At 33.2% G+C, this 14,786-nt stretch overlaps 1 pseudogene; it reads left to right on the top strand.

Annotated features, from left to right (window-relative positions):
* The first annotated feature begins 1,638 nt into the window (after nucleotides 1-1,638).
* Nucleotides 1,639-3,056, top strand: LOC109680572 (hsc70-interacting protein-like; annotated as a pseudogene).
* Nucleotides 3,057-14,786: the final 11,730 nt, after the last annotated feature.

Below are 14,786 nucleotides of genomic sequence, written 5' to 3'. Positions count from 1 at the left end.
TTACACAGGTGATTCATTTACCTATGTTGGTGAGATGGACACATATTTTTTTTTAAGCTTTACTTGGATTTCCTAACCAGAATACCAGAATCATTTTTGGTGTTGTCTCTTCTTTTCCAATTCAAAGATATTTTTCTTCTCTTTTTCCATGCTTTTCTTTATTGTTCTGGGTGGGGGCACATTTTGGCATTTACAAAGGTTCTTACAATGTATTAAATATATCACACTTGATTTCAACTTTTCCACCATTCTCCCAAACAGTATCATAAATATAGATAGTATGGTTCCTCAATCTTGGCACAACTGACATGTGGGAAGAAATGATACTGTCCTGTGAGTGATTATCCTACATATTACCAGATGGTTAATGCATCCTTTTCCTCTACAGTAGTAACTCTCTGGTTATGAAGACCTCAGAAATTTATCAAGACATTGCCATATATCACCCAGGAGAAAAAACACCAAACTTGCTCTCCTTTGAAAATTACTATTTATAAGAACTACAGAGTACTTACATGCAGTATAAAAGAAATAGAAGTAGGGAAAAAGAATTGAAAGGGAGCAAATAAAAGGAGAACAGAGAGATTATAAATAAATAATGATGACAGGTCAGCAGATAACTAATGGATTGAGAAAATTACTCCCCTACTCTGAATCCAGTCTTCTCAGTTTATAATGAGTTCTGCAGTATATTCTTGCTTCTACCTTATTTTACTTCAGATATTTGAGCTGAAGTTTTAATTGTTATTTATCTGATCTTTTACTTGTTTTAGGAAGGCATGTCAGTTATTGGATTGTTCTGCCTTTCTCTTTGTCTTTCCTAAAGGTTCAGAATTTTAGATGCAGTTTTTAAATCAACTAAACTTATTTCCATTTTAATAAATATTTTAAATTTATAGATTTTTTAAAGCATCTCCTATATGCTGTTCTATGAGTTGCTGGGAAAACACTAGTGAACAAAATGAAACAAAAATATCTTGTAGATACAGACTGAAGTCTACATGGACTCCTTAGCTTGGAGCCACTTTGCTAAGAATTGAGTTTAAAGTTTAAGAATTTGTTGTATAAAAGTGGTGCTGATGTGTTGTACAGATTCCTCTTTCATCTTTGGCAAATCACATATTTTGCAGTAGATGTTTGTGGTCCTTTTTGATGCATTACTTTCATTAATTCTTTTAAAGTTAGAAGTGAAAAAAAATTCATTTGGAGTACAATGTCCTACTCTTATTTCTTCATCTATATTATTTTAAAATATGCAAATTTCTACATATGCTTTGAAGGTTGATTTAAATTCACATCAACCAGCCATCCTTTTAAAATTTGCCCTCAACCTAAGGCTATCCCCAAAATATTTAGTTCAAAAGCAATTTTTATACAAACTTCTACATTATAAAGGACTTTGCTCAATGTAATTTCTTGTTTCACATTTGTCAAATAGTGATATGAAACAAGCATACATGCATTTTGAAATTTTTATTTTCTTTTATCAAATGACTCAGGGTAGATTCTAGTCTGCCCGACCTCACAACAGCTACCCCCTTCTACACAGTAACCATGAGCCAGCGCCCAGGCCTGGGATCCTGCCTCAGCCAAGTCTGATGCTACTCACCACAGCCCACCACCCACCGCTTCCCAACAATGGACCCCTGCAAAATGAGCAAGTTTCAGGCCTTCATGAAAATATGTAAGCAGGAGATGCACACTGAGGAGATGAGCTTCCTGAGGGAGTGGGTGGAGAGCATGGTTGATAAAGTACCACCTCCTACTCATAAAGCTAAATCATAAGAAAACAACAGAGAAAAAAAAAACAGATAGTAAGAAGGCGGAGGGAAATCATAAAGACATAGGAGCCATCAAGTGAGGAAAGTGATCTAGAATTGACAATGAAGGTGTAATTGAATCAGACACTGATGCACCCCAAGAAATGGGGGATGAAAATGTAGAGATAACCAAGGAGATGATGGATCAAGCAAATGAAAAGAAAGGGGCTGCCATTGAAGCCCTAAATGCAAGAACTAGAGAAAAGGTTAGTTTGAGAAGAATTAATTTAGAAGATAACACACATGTACAGGAAAGCAATGCAAGTCAACTCTTTATATAGCTCTCCTTATCTCAACTAGCAAAAACCCTTGGTCCTTCCTATTATTGCTTATACTATCTCTTCAACAAAATTAGAGATAAGGGCAAAATAGTTTCTGCCTGTTAATGAGGGGGTGGGGGGTGAGGTAAGGGATGGGGGGTAAGGGAGGGGATGGAATAAGGGGGGAGAAATGACCCAAACATTGTATGCACATATAAATGTAAAAAAAGAAGCCTTTAATGATGGTGAATTACAGAAATCCATTGATTTGTTCACAGATGCCATTAAGCTAAATACCCACTTGGCCATTCTATATGCCAAGAGACCTAGTGTCTTCATCAAATTACAGAAGCCAAATGCTGCCATTCAAGACTCTGATAGAGCCATTGAAATAAATCCTGATTCAGCTCAGCCTTATAAGTGGCAAGGGAAAGTACACAGACTTATGGGCCATTGGAAAGAAGCAGCCCATGATCTTGCCCTTGCCTGTAAACTGGATTATGATGAGGATGCTAGTGCAATTCTGAAAGAAGTTCAACCAAGGCCCTAGAAAATTGCCAAACATCAGAGAAAATACTAGTAAAAATGTGAAGAGCGAGAGATTAAAGAACTAATAGAAAGGATTAAGAAGGCTCAAAAAGAGCATGAGAGAGCCCAGAGGGAAGAATAAACCAGATGACAATCAAGAGTTCAGTATGGCTCTTTTCCAGGAAAATTTCCTGGGGGAATACCTGGGGATTTTCCTGGAGGAATGCCTGGAATGGGAGCAGGCATACCTGGAATGGCAGGAATGCCAGGACTCAATGAAATTCTTAGTGATACAGAGGTTCTTGCAGACATGCAGGATCCAGAAAATATGGTGGCCTTCCAGGATGTGGCCCAGAACCCCACAAATATGTCAAAATACCAGAGCAACCCAAAGGTTGTGAATCTCATCAGTAAATTATCAGCCAAATTTGGAGGTCAAGCATAATGTCCATCTAGCAAAAACATTGCTGAAGAAAAGGAACCTAGGTCACCTAATGGATGGCACAATAACACAAACTAGTGTACTTCTGCCCTCATTGGGAGAGCTGGGGTGTTTTGAAGATAATCCCTTCCCCTCTGCACCAAATGCAGCTGACACATTTTACAGTGGTTTGCCATTAGGGTATTCATTCAGATAATGTTTTCCTACTAAAAACTGCAAACTTTAAATACTTTATAAATCTTGAAAATATTTAAAACAAATTGGAAGGGTGTTATTTCCTCCATAGCATTTACTAATCATTTTGGATTATTTTCTTTGAATTTTCAGGCAAGTAAGATTTATTGCTCTAGTGTGAGTGAAATAAAGGTTTATTAGTGGGAACCAAATAAAAGTCATTTAAGTAGGTTAAATTTTGAGTTGGAAATATGGTTAGTAGGATGTTTTTGTCTTTTAAAATGCTTTTTTTTCCTTTTTTAAAAAAATTCAATAAAACTGTTGGGACCAGCAGTATTTCAATATGACCTGGGTAGGGAGTGGAAGTAATTGGCAGGACAGTGACGGTCTTACCATGTTTTATATGACGTGCCCTGAGTGGGTTGCATTTAAATCTTAAACTGTGTTGAAGGGATAACTTTATGGTTATGTTGCAGTGGAGTTGGATAACTTAGCTCTGTTCATGTCTAGCATATCAAATAAATGTTTCATACCATTTCCACAAAAGGAATAAGGGAGTACCTTTCTTTTTATATTTCTGTGTTAAAAATAATCTGACTGCATCAGAAATTAACCTGACTGCTTGTCATACATTCTCCCCAACCCCTTAATCATCTTGAGCTAGAGAGTCTTTGTACTAGCATCATGACTGCTATTATTCACAGCTTCATTGTATAAACAAACTTAATCCTAGGTTTAATGTAATATGTAATACGTATGGTGATTGTCGGGTAATACCAATACAGCTGTGGTTTCTTATTTGGCCATGAAATTGCTTATTTAAATGTTAAACTGGTGAAATCTTGTCCTATCAGAACAGATTCCCTTTGGTGTTATGTCTTCTAATTAGGAAATATCTATTGGAGTTAGATTTCACCTTGTAGTGTTCATCTTTGTGTTTCAAAAAGTATAGTTTGAATTAATTGCTGTATACCAAGGGAACTAAGGATCCATTAGTTATTTTGGCTTTCCATGATGTGGCCCAGAACCCCACAAATATGTCAAAACATCAGAGTAACCCAAAATTTATGAATCTCATCAGTGAATTGTCAGCTAAATTTGAAGATGAAGCATAATGCCTATTTGACAAACCCCTTGCTGAAGGAAACCAACCTAGGTCAATTAATGATGTTCCAACATAAAAAGATGAGAAACACAATTACTTGTTTGGAGTTGTAAGTACTGTGAAAGATTGTGTCTTTTCATTCAACTCTTAAGTAATACAACTGTACCATAAAGATAAAATTAACAAATCCCATTGAGTATGCTTCTAAATAGGAAAATTTCTGAAATCATATGCTTATTCAGGTTCTAATTGCTGTACACAGACACATGCATTTGTATCATGAATAAGAGAAAGGTGTATACTAATGAACATGTTTCTAAAATCCATTAAAAACACCACATATGCTTGGATTTGAAGTTGCTATTGGTGTTTTTGGTCATGTGTGTTGTCCATTGTCAAAATTTCCAATATGTTTTGTGCTTAACTCAAGAGGACCAGTTTCTTTTGAACTTTTTGATTGAGTTAATTGTACATGACCTAATTATATTCTAATACTGCAAATATTACTATAACTTTTGTTCCACAAATAGAAAAATCTTCATTTTCATAGACTATCATTTTTTAACCAGAAATGTTCTTTTTTGTGCTAAAAATGCTATAAAATATAAGAATTTTCTGCTTATTAAAATATATAGTTACTGTTAAAAATAAAAATATGGCTTCAAACTGAAAATAAATGAGTCAGTTCAGTATCAAATTTGTGACATAAAGGCTCAGTCTTAATTAACTAAAACTGCTAATGATATTACTTCACATCATTTCTAAGAAAAAAAACATTCTGTGTTGCTGCTCATGCTACACACACACACACACACACACACACACACACACACACACAGAGTCACAGTCGCAGATGCATACATACACACAAATGCCAAAACTTAGATCAAAATCAAAACAAAATTCTCTTTAAACATGCCATGTGCTAAGGTCAGAATGTTTGTATCTCCCTAAAATTCATGTGTTGAAATTCTAATCCCCTATGTAATTTTGTTAGTAAGACCGATTTTTATTTATTCATTTATTCACATGTGCATACATTGTTTGGGTCATTTCTCCTCCATGCCCTCCTCCCCCACCCTCTCCACCTCATCCCCTCTCAGTTCCAGGCAGGTCCTGTTCTGCCTATATCAATAGTTTTGTTGGAGAAAAGAGAGGAGCATAATAAGGAATTCAAAGTGTTTTTGCTAGCTGAGTAAATGATAGCAATCCAGAAATATTTTTAGCATTGCTTTCATGTATACATGTTATGATTTTTGAAGGTGATTAGAACTTCCTTATCTCTAACACTGTTGGCAACATAACAATGAGCTAACATTGAAGAAAGCAGGACCTGGCAAATATTGCACATATCAGTACTTTAATCTTGGATTTCCCATTTTTAAAAAAGTGAGAACCAAATTGATGTTGTTTATAGATAGTCTATTGTATTGTTACAGTAGCCCAAGATCATTAAAATACTGAGTCAACATTGATGTGACCTATGGATACAGATATATTTCTGTTCACAATCTCCTTGAATATAACTTGCTAATGATGTAAGTATATGAGGTCATAGAAGATCATTACTCAGTAAAAAACAAACAAAAAAATAACTGTCTTTTGTAAAGTATATCTGCTGGTTACAGATTTGGACCTAAATGCTTTACCTTTCTTACTTTACCTACCTTGCTTTAGATTCCTTTAAAGCAAAACAAAATTAGTCAGAATTCAATGAGAAAATTTAATATTCTTATTAAAGATTTCCTCTTTATGCCATTCTAGCATACACTTGAAATATATAAATTTTATTTAAATGTTGATGTTAATACATACGAAATTTAAATATAAAATGTGAAAAAAAGCAAATAAGATATTTTTCCAGAAGCTCAGAACTCATGAGTAAGATGCCACAAATATAACAGTTTTACAGCCAATCAATAGCTGATGTGTTATTAAAACTGAGCCTTTTGTCTTGACAGTTGCCAGTATTAAGTTGGGTTTCTCAAAGTTCACTTAAAATTTATTTTGAAAAATAACATTTGAAAGACCCAGGTGAAGACCATAGAAGAGTCTATGAGTGTTTAACATTTCTATACAATCATGAACACACTTATCCTTAAAAATATTTTGACACATAGTGTGAGACCTCAAAGGAATTATACAGTGAAAGCTGTATTGTAAACTATACTTTTGTGATTATGTATACATTTACCCTGCTACAAGTAGCTCTTTGTTCTTAAACAGAGATTTACCTGAGTGATGATCAGTACTGGTTTTGTACAATGTTTTCAATCAGCAATTTTTCTCAAATAACTCTTAGAAGACAGGCCATAATATACAGCCACTTTGGTACATTCTGTTATGAAGATAGAGACTAGGTATTTCTCTAGGCAAAACATGCTGAAGGAGAATGCATAAATGTAGCAAACTCCAAGGGGAAAAATTACAATAACTCAAGTGTGGTGGAAATGATTAGGTAATACCTGATTAGAATATAAACTAAATAATTGAGCATGCTTTGATAGTGCATATAAGGAGCAATAAAGAAATAAAAATGAGTGTTCTGCCAGCATGAGAGTAGTAAAATTAAATAAGTAAGATTAATTTGACACAGGAAAACTTTAAACCTTTTTTGTCAAACACATTGCATATTTATATTTTCTGCTGTAGAAAGCAAATATAATAACAGTTGTTTATCAAGAAATTGCTGCAGGTATGTATCATTCAGGAAGATTTTCATGGAAACTAATCTACTACTCTAATACAAATAAATTCAAGAATTTTTAGAAAGCAACATTCTGGTTTCTGTGAGGAATATGACATCTCCAAAAAATATAAATGAAATTCTGTGATTGCAAAAGCAACTTATAATTTAAATATCCTAACCTTGGGCAAGGCCTAGAATAAGTCTTTTTCTCTAAAATACTTACTAGCTAATACTTTGCTTTGTGTCTATAAAATATCTACATGTTCTTTTTTATTCATTTATTCACATGTAAATACATTGTTTGTGCCATTTCTCCTCCTTACCACCCGCCCCCTCCCTCTCCAAGCCACCCCCCCTCACTTCCAAGCAGAACCTGTTCTGCCCCTATCTCTAATTTTGTTGAAGAGGAAACATAAGCAATAATAAGAAAGACAAAGCATTTTTGCTAGTTGAGATAAGGATAGCTATACAGAGAGATTCCTAGCATTTCTTCCATGTACAAATGTGTTACAATCCAAGTTGATTTATCTCTAACTTATCTTTTCACTAGTTCCTGATCCCCTTCTCATATTGACCTTTGTCACTTTAAGGTTTCAGTATTAGTGCCTTTGCAGAGGGGACATCAAATACTTTCATGTTTTTGGATTTCTTACCTATCCCCATGCCTCCCGTATGTGCTCTCCCCTTACCATGTGACCCAAGTCCAACCACATTGCTGTATTTGCCCTAGATCTAAAGTCCAGTATGAAGGCGAACATATGATTTTGGTCTTCTGAGCCTGGCTAACCTTGCTGAGAATGATGTTCTCCAGTTCCATCCATTTACCTGCACATAAGATTTCATTCTTCTTCATGGCTGAGTAAAATTCCACTCTGTAAAAACACCACATTTTTTTAATCCATTCATCAGTAGTGGGGCATTTTGGCTGTTTGCATAACTTAGCTATTGTGAATAGTGCTGCAATAAACATGGGTGTGCAGGTGCCTCTGGGGTAACCTGTGTCACATTCCTTTGGGTATTTTTTCTATTTTGCTTTATGAAAGAATGGGTTTCATTATGATATTTGCACACATGTATATAATGTACTTTTATCATGTTCATGCCTCACCTCTTTATCCACTGTTGTCCTCTTTTCCCATGCTAGTCCCCTTCCCCTTCCCAAATTATTTGTTTTCTACTTTAATTTCATTTTGGTTTTAAATGTAGATTGTACATATGAGAGAAAGTGAGATATTTGTCTTTTTGAGTCTCGTTTATTTAATTTGGAATGCTGTTGTCTACTTCCATCCATTTTCAGTACCTTTTATTTTTAAATCTACAAAAATTTATATTGCTTCTATCAATTCCTCCATTCTTAGTCATTTCTACCTCAAAATAAATTATCATCTATAATACAATAATCAAAGAATATACAATAAAATAAAAACTAAACATGAAAATGCAGAAGAATGTTATTGACTTTGGGCAACTTTATAGCAGATATTATTTCTGAATTAGAATACTGGTAAAGGAGCTAACACAGTGATTTAACAGCTACTCAAAATCCTCCCCCTCCCCTGAAAAACTTTACAACAAGACTAAAAAGCTATTTATGTAGCCAGGAAAAAGTTTCCTTATCTGCTATATGTTTTAGGCAAACGGCATCGCTTCAAATTCCTCATCTTTTTTACTTGTTATTGCCATTGTGCTTTGTATGGATTCCTATCATAGGCAAGGAAATGTGATGTAAAATAAGGACACAACACAAAATAAAAATTCCCTGATAGCAGATCACTTTCCAAGGTGATAATACTTACATATTACCACAAGTATCATGGTTCTATTTAGTATCCAGGTATGTTGAATTATTTTAAAAAGGAGATCATCTGAAATATATAATATATATAAAACACTCAGGAATTTGCACTGAATAAAAAATATTTTTGTGGGAGCTACATATATTCATCCAACATATCATGGGTAAGATTTTGATACTATGGTGGGTAACTTTTAATAATTCTTTACAATAGGATTACAATCACTATGAGAAATATTTTATGTATTATAGTATATTGCATTTTGAAAGTGACTATTGTAAATAGTTTTCTCAAAGAGATTGAAATGATTAAATTCGGCCTTAAAAAAAGAAATGTCTACATTATTTTTTAATTAAAAATATAGGCATTCACTAGAAATCTTACAAATAAGATGTGTTTTCTTGCTATCAGCTAGATTCTCTCAATACATGTGAAACTATACCACAATATCAACATCAGAAATCTGACCTTGGAAAAATAGCATTTTTATTTCCTTATTAATATCAAGAATTATACTTGAATTTGTTTTAAACAACTTTCCTTTGACTTTCTTTCCATACCCATAACTTCATTCCAGTCACAAAATTTCATTGTCAATCTTCCCTAGTTTTTCTTTCACCTTTTAAAAATACTACCATAGGGCAAGAAATAACTTTAATTTAAAGTATAAATTTAAAAATATGCCATTTTTCTCCTTACATTTATCTCCTTAAGTTAATTAAAATTTTTGAAAAAATTATTGGCACATTTGGACATTATAGCTATCCAAATGTGCCAATTTTCCATCACATAGATATTCAAGAACTTCATCAGCATGTAGGTAACATAAAAAATATTGTAACTGTTAAACTGAATGTACCTGAGTTTTTTGAGTGTGGAGACTGTCCCTACCTCCAGAGCTTGCTGCAAAGCCTTGCACACAGAAAGTCTGGTTAACTGCTTGGTGGATAAAGTGAGCATAATCAGTTCTTCCCTCTAACTTAATGACCTCAAATGTTCAGGCTTCCTTGCAAGGTGGATTTCAGACACATGATCAACTTCTGAGTGAGACTTTTACTTGAAATATATTGCACAGAATACTGTAGAGATAGCTTTTACTGGGGCAGAGCATGGCAAAGGTTGGTATGAGGCTGATGTGTTAAGGAGACTGGCAGTTCTCAAGAGGCTAAATGTGTTAGTGGTGATTGTAGTTCCAGTACATGAAGACCATCCCATAACTGTTTCATGGCAGCAGTGGCAGTGTTATTAGGACATTCTTTTGGTGCTTTTGCAAGTTCTTCTCAAATCTAAGCCTTACATCTGCAGCTGTGGGTTGTCTAATGGTTATTCTACTATCAAATATTCCACTAAATATTCCTTTTCTGTATTATCTACAGAAATTAGGTATGTTGCTTATGAGTAAACCCTAAAAGTTGAAATTAAAAAATGTATTTATTCAAATGATCAATGAATGTTTATGTGACTCCTATGTGTCAAATGACTTGAGATTAGGATAAGCAGACTTGCAGCATGCCATCTTTGTACTAAAAGGTTTTAAAGAGATCAAGAGCAAGAAGATATAATTTTCATTTGATGATTGATTTAAAAACACCATAAATGTCTATAAATCAAAGGAAAGTATACCTTGTGGGGTCAAGTTAGGCTTTCCTATAAAAAGTAGCACCTGAAGTAATTACAAAGCAGTGTTTTTGTGGTTCATAGACCAAGATACATAGGAAACATCAGGTTACATTTAAACTTGCTGTCAAATATTCCATTTAATATTCCTTTTCTATACATCTGCACCTTTAATCTAAATGCTAAAGTTTAGACTTACGCTAAAGCACCTACTCAAAAATTCTGTTAGTTTACCAAAAAATCTGCAATTTCTTTAAATATTTCTTGCAAGAAGCTAACTTAACAAATGAAAATGAATTGAAAGAAGAGACTAGATTTGAAATTTAAACATCAGCATTCAAAGGATTAATTTGAATGGCTGATTTTCAATATCAGAGTACTTACAAATGTAGATAATACCATATCCCCACATTAATATATTTTAATAATGAAAATAAGAGCCTATAAGTTGTGAGTATAATGATGTCAATTAAATCCTATATAGTCCACTTATTCCACTAGATAAGTTATAAAATTTTGAATTTCAATATTCTCAATTCCTCTTAACAAAAAATCACGGTCACAAATTCATGAGATGGTAATATTATGTAAAAGAATGGATATAAAACCACAACTCTCAATAACTTTTTTTCTTATTTCTTATTTTTAACTTGAAAAGCTGATTATGTCTGTTATATGTTTTAGCAACTATTAAAGCTGACTTATTAATTCTCAAAGATGAAATCACACAAATGAGGAGAGGAAATGTTAAATAGAAGCTTACTAAATGACTTTAATGATTAACTTGCCATAGCTTCCATTTCATGTCTAATAATTTCAAGTTAAACTGTAGTCAACTCTATATAGGCAGCTATATAGAGTATTTATTCTACATAGGTACATATTTTTGACATATGGATATGTATTAAGTTATTCTGAGAAAGCTGTCTCTGATCTAAGCAACCTAGAGACCTTGCATACCAAACTCAAAGAAAGATACTTTTAAATTTATTAAGAAAATTTATACAGTCAAGTTCCAATATTTAATATTTACATTAAGGTAATATATGCAAAATATCATCATTTATCTCTAAAGTCTTCTCTGCTAAGAAGCTAAACCATCTATCCTTTTATTTCTAGTGTTTATTCTTAATTTGCAATAGAATATAACCAAAAATATTACTCTAAAAATCATTACTTTTTGTGAAATATTCATGAAATCTTTGAGATGTGTTGGCTTTTTTGCTTGACTCTTCATTAAAACAAATACTATGCTCCAATTATGAAAATTCAATAAAAATTGAACTGGATGTCTTTGTTACTGGACTTGCTGAATGAAGTATTCATGATATAAAAGATGTTTCTGATCTGACACTTCTGATTCTTTCCTAGAAATGGATACCTATTTCAGGCACATCACCTTGGAATTTGTGTAAAGGACTTGATGAGCAGCCCCAGGATACAAGCATAACTTCCTGCAATCTGTTTCCCACAAAACATGTTGATGGTATGATCTATTCTGATGAAGAATTTTTCACTTTCTTCCCACTTACACATTATTATTTAATTTTCGACATGTGCTACAATAACAATATAGTACTAATGCATTTGCATAATTTCAGGATCTATTATTTCTAATGAGGTTTTACATCACATATCCAGTTTTTCACTGGTATATGTAAGGATTTTTACTTGAAAATGATAGATAGACAGAAAGATATAAAGATTTAGATATATGTAGATATTCTCGTGTCTGTGAATTATGAATAATGTGTTGATCTTTTTTCTTTTTTAACTTATTCTTCTCTAAGAAAATATTCATCTATGTGCTATGCAATGTGTTTTAGATTTATCTTAAATTACACCATTTTAATATAGCATGCTCCAACTAAAGCTATAAAGCTAAAACTAAATTATCTTCTAACCATGCCTGTATTTTTTTCTGTTCAGGTTTTTAATGACTTCCTTAATTGGCAAAGTTTGTAAATGAAACCAGAACCAAAACAATAACCTCTCTGGAAGACTTCAGTACTTTACTGTCATGAATAGACATGTCATCCAGAAAAAAGTGAACAAAGAAGCGAGGTTAGCCAGGCTCAGAAGACCAAAAATTGTATGTTCTCCCTCATATGCAGACTTTAGATCTAGGGAAAATGCAGCAATGTGGTTGGACTTGGATCACATGACAATTGCAGAGAAAATGTGGGAGATATAGGGATAGGTAGAAAACCCAAAACAAGAAAGCATTTGATGTCTCCACTCCAGAGATCAGTTAGAGATGAATCAATATGGATTGTAACACATTTGTACATGAAAGCAATGCTAAGAATCTTTCTGTATAGTATCCTTAACTAGCAAAACACTTTGTCTTCTTTATTATGCTTTTGTCTTTTCTTTAAAAAAAATTAGAGATAAGGGCAGAACAGTTTCTGCCTGGAAGTGAGGGGGTGGGAGAGGGTTAGGGAGGGGGTATTGGGGGAGAAATGACCCAAACAATGTATGCACATGTGAATAAATGAATAATAACAAAAAAGGAAACCTCACAAGTAAATGACACCATGACCAAATGAGCTTAACAAACATCTGCAGAGTATTTCATCTAGGAGAAGCACAATACATGTTTTTCTCAGAAGTCCATGGTACTTTTTCCAAAATCAATCATATCTTAGGACACAAAGCAATTCTTAACAATATTTAAAAAATTGATATAGCCCCATTTATCCTGCCAGGCCACAAAATAATAAAACTAGAACTCAACGATATCCAAAAAACTACAGAAAAACATGACAAATAATAACACATTATTGAGTGACCAGTGGGTCATTGAGGAAATAAGGGAGGAAATAAAGAAGTTCATGGAATCAAATGAAAATGAAAACACAACATACAAGAACCTATGGAATACAGCAAAGGCAGTGTTAAGAAAAATGTTTGTAACTATGACTGCTTACATTAAAAAGACAGAGAAATTTCAAATAAATGACATTATGCTGAGAATCAATGAAACAAAACATTGGCTCTTTGAGAAAATAAATAAGATTGATTAAACCTTAGCCAATCTGCCAACAGGGAAAGAAAAGATCCAAATCAATAAAATTAAAGGTCTAAAAGGGGACAGTAAAAGAAATACCAAGGAAATCCACAGGAACATTAGGAAATACTTTGGACACCTATACTCAAATAAACTGGAAAATTTAGAAGTGGGTAAATTTCTAGATACATTTGGTCAATCAAAATTGAGCCAAGAGAGAATGAATCACCAAAATAGATATATAATAAGAAATGAAATCAAAGCTGTAAGAGTCTTCACCACGGCAAAATAGGTCCCAGAACCCAATGTGGATTCACTGCTGAATTCCACCATACCAAATAGGGAAGTAAGAAGTCAAATTATCCATATTTTCAGAGAATTTGATATTATACCTAAAAGAATGTAAAAACCCCACCAAAAAAACTCTTAGACATCATAAACATTTTCAGCACAGTATTAGAATGCTAAATCAACACACAAAAATCAGTAGTTTTTATTTTTTTACTTTTTACAATTTTATTGTTTTTCTGGGTAGGGGAATATTGTGGCATTTAAAAGGTTTTTACAATATATCAAATTTCAATTAAGTCCCTACACTATTCTCCTTTATCCACCCCTCCTCCATTTGAGAAATATTTTCAACATATATATTTTTTTTCCCATTTACATTCATGTGTATACAGCATTTTCACCATATTCACCCTTTTATACCCTTTCCCCACCTCCTCTCCCACCCCAACGGGTTTCAATCTCCCAGGCAGGGCCTGTTCTGCCTTCCTATTTTCCAACATTGGAACAGAAAGACAAAAATAAATGATATTTTTGCTTGTTTAAGATATCTACACAGGGAATTTCCTTGTGGCACTTCCATATATATTTATAGTATAGCCCAATTTGCTTTTCTATATACTAACAATGAACAGATTGAGAAACAAAGAAAACCACTTCTTTTTCAATAGCCTCAAAACAATAGTAAAATACCTAGGAAAAAAACTTAACAAAGGAGTGAGAGACCTCTTCAATGCAAATTATAAACCAATGAAGAAACAAATTGTAAAAAATGTTCAGAATACAGAAAAATCTCTCACTATCATAGTTTGGCAGAATTAGTATTATAAAAATGGCTATACTCTAAAAAGCAATCTATATGTTCATTGCAATCCCCATCAAAATTCTAATGAAATTCCTCATGGAGATACAAAAATTAAACCTAAAATTCATATGGAAACACAAAAGACCTCAATGATCAGGGCAATATTAAGCAAAAAGAGCAATCCTGGAGGTATAATAATACCTGACCTAAAAGTATACTACAGAGCCATAGCAATAAAAACACTATGATACT

The sequence above is a fragment of the Castor canadensis genome, chromosome 6 (genome assembly GCF_047511655.1).
Source record: "Castor canadensis chromosome 6, mCasCan1.hap1v2, whole genome shotgun sequence".
Classification (NCBI taxonomy): domain Eukaryota; kingdom Metazoa; phylum Chordata; class Mammalia; order Rodentia; family Castoridae; genus Castor; species Castor canadensis.
The sequence above is the reverse complement of the archived record's forward strand: the minus strand, read 5'-3'. Positions and strand labels throughout refer to the sequence as shown.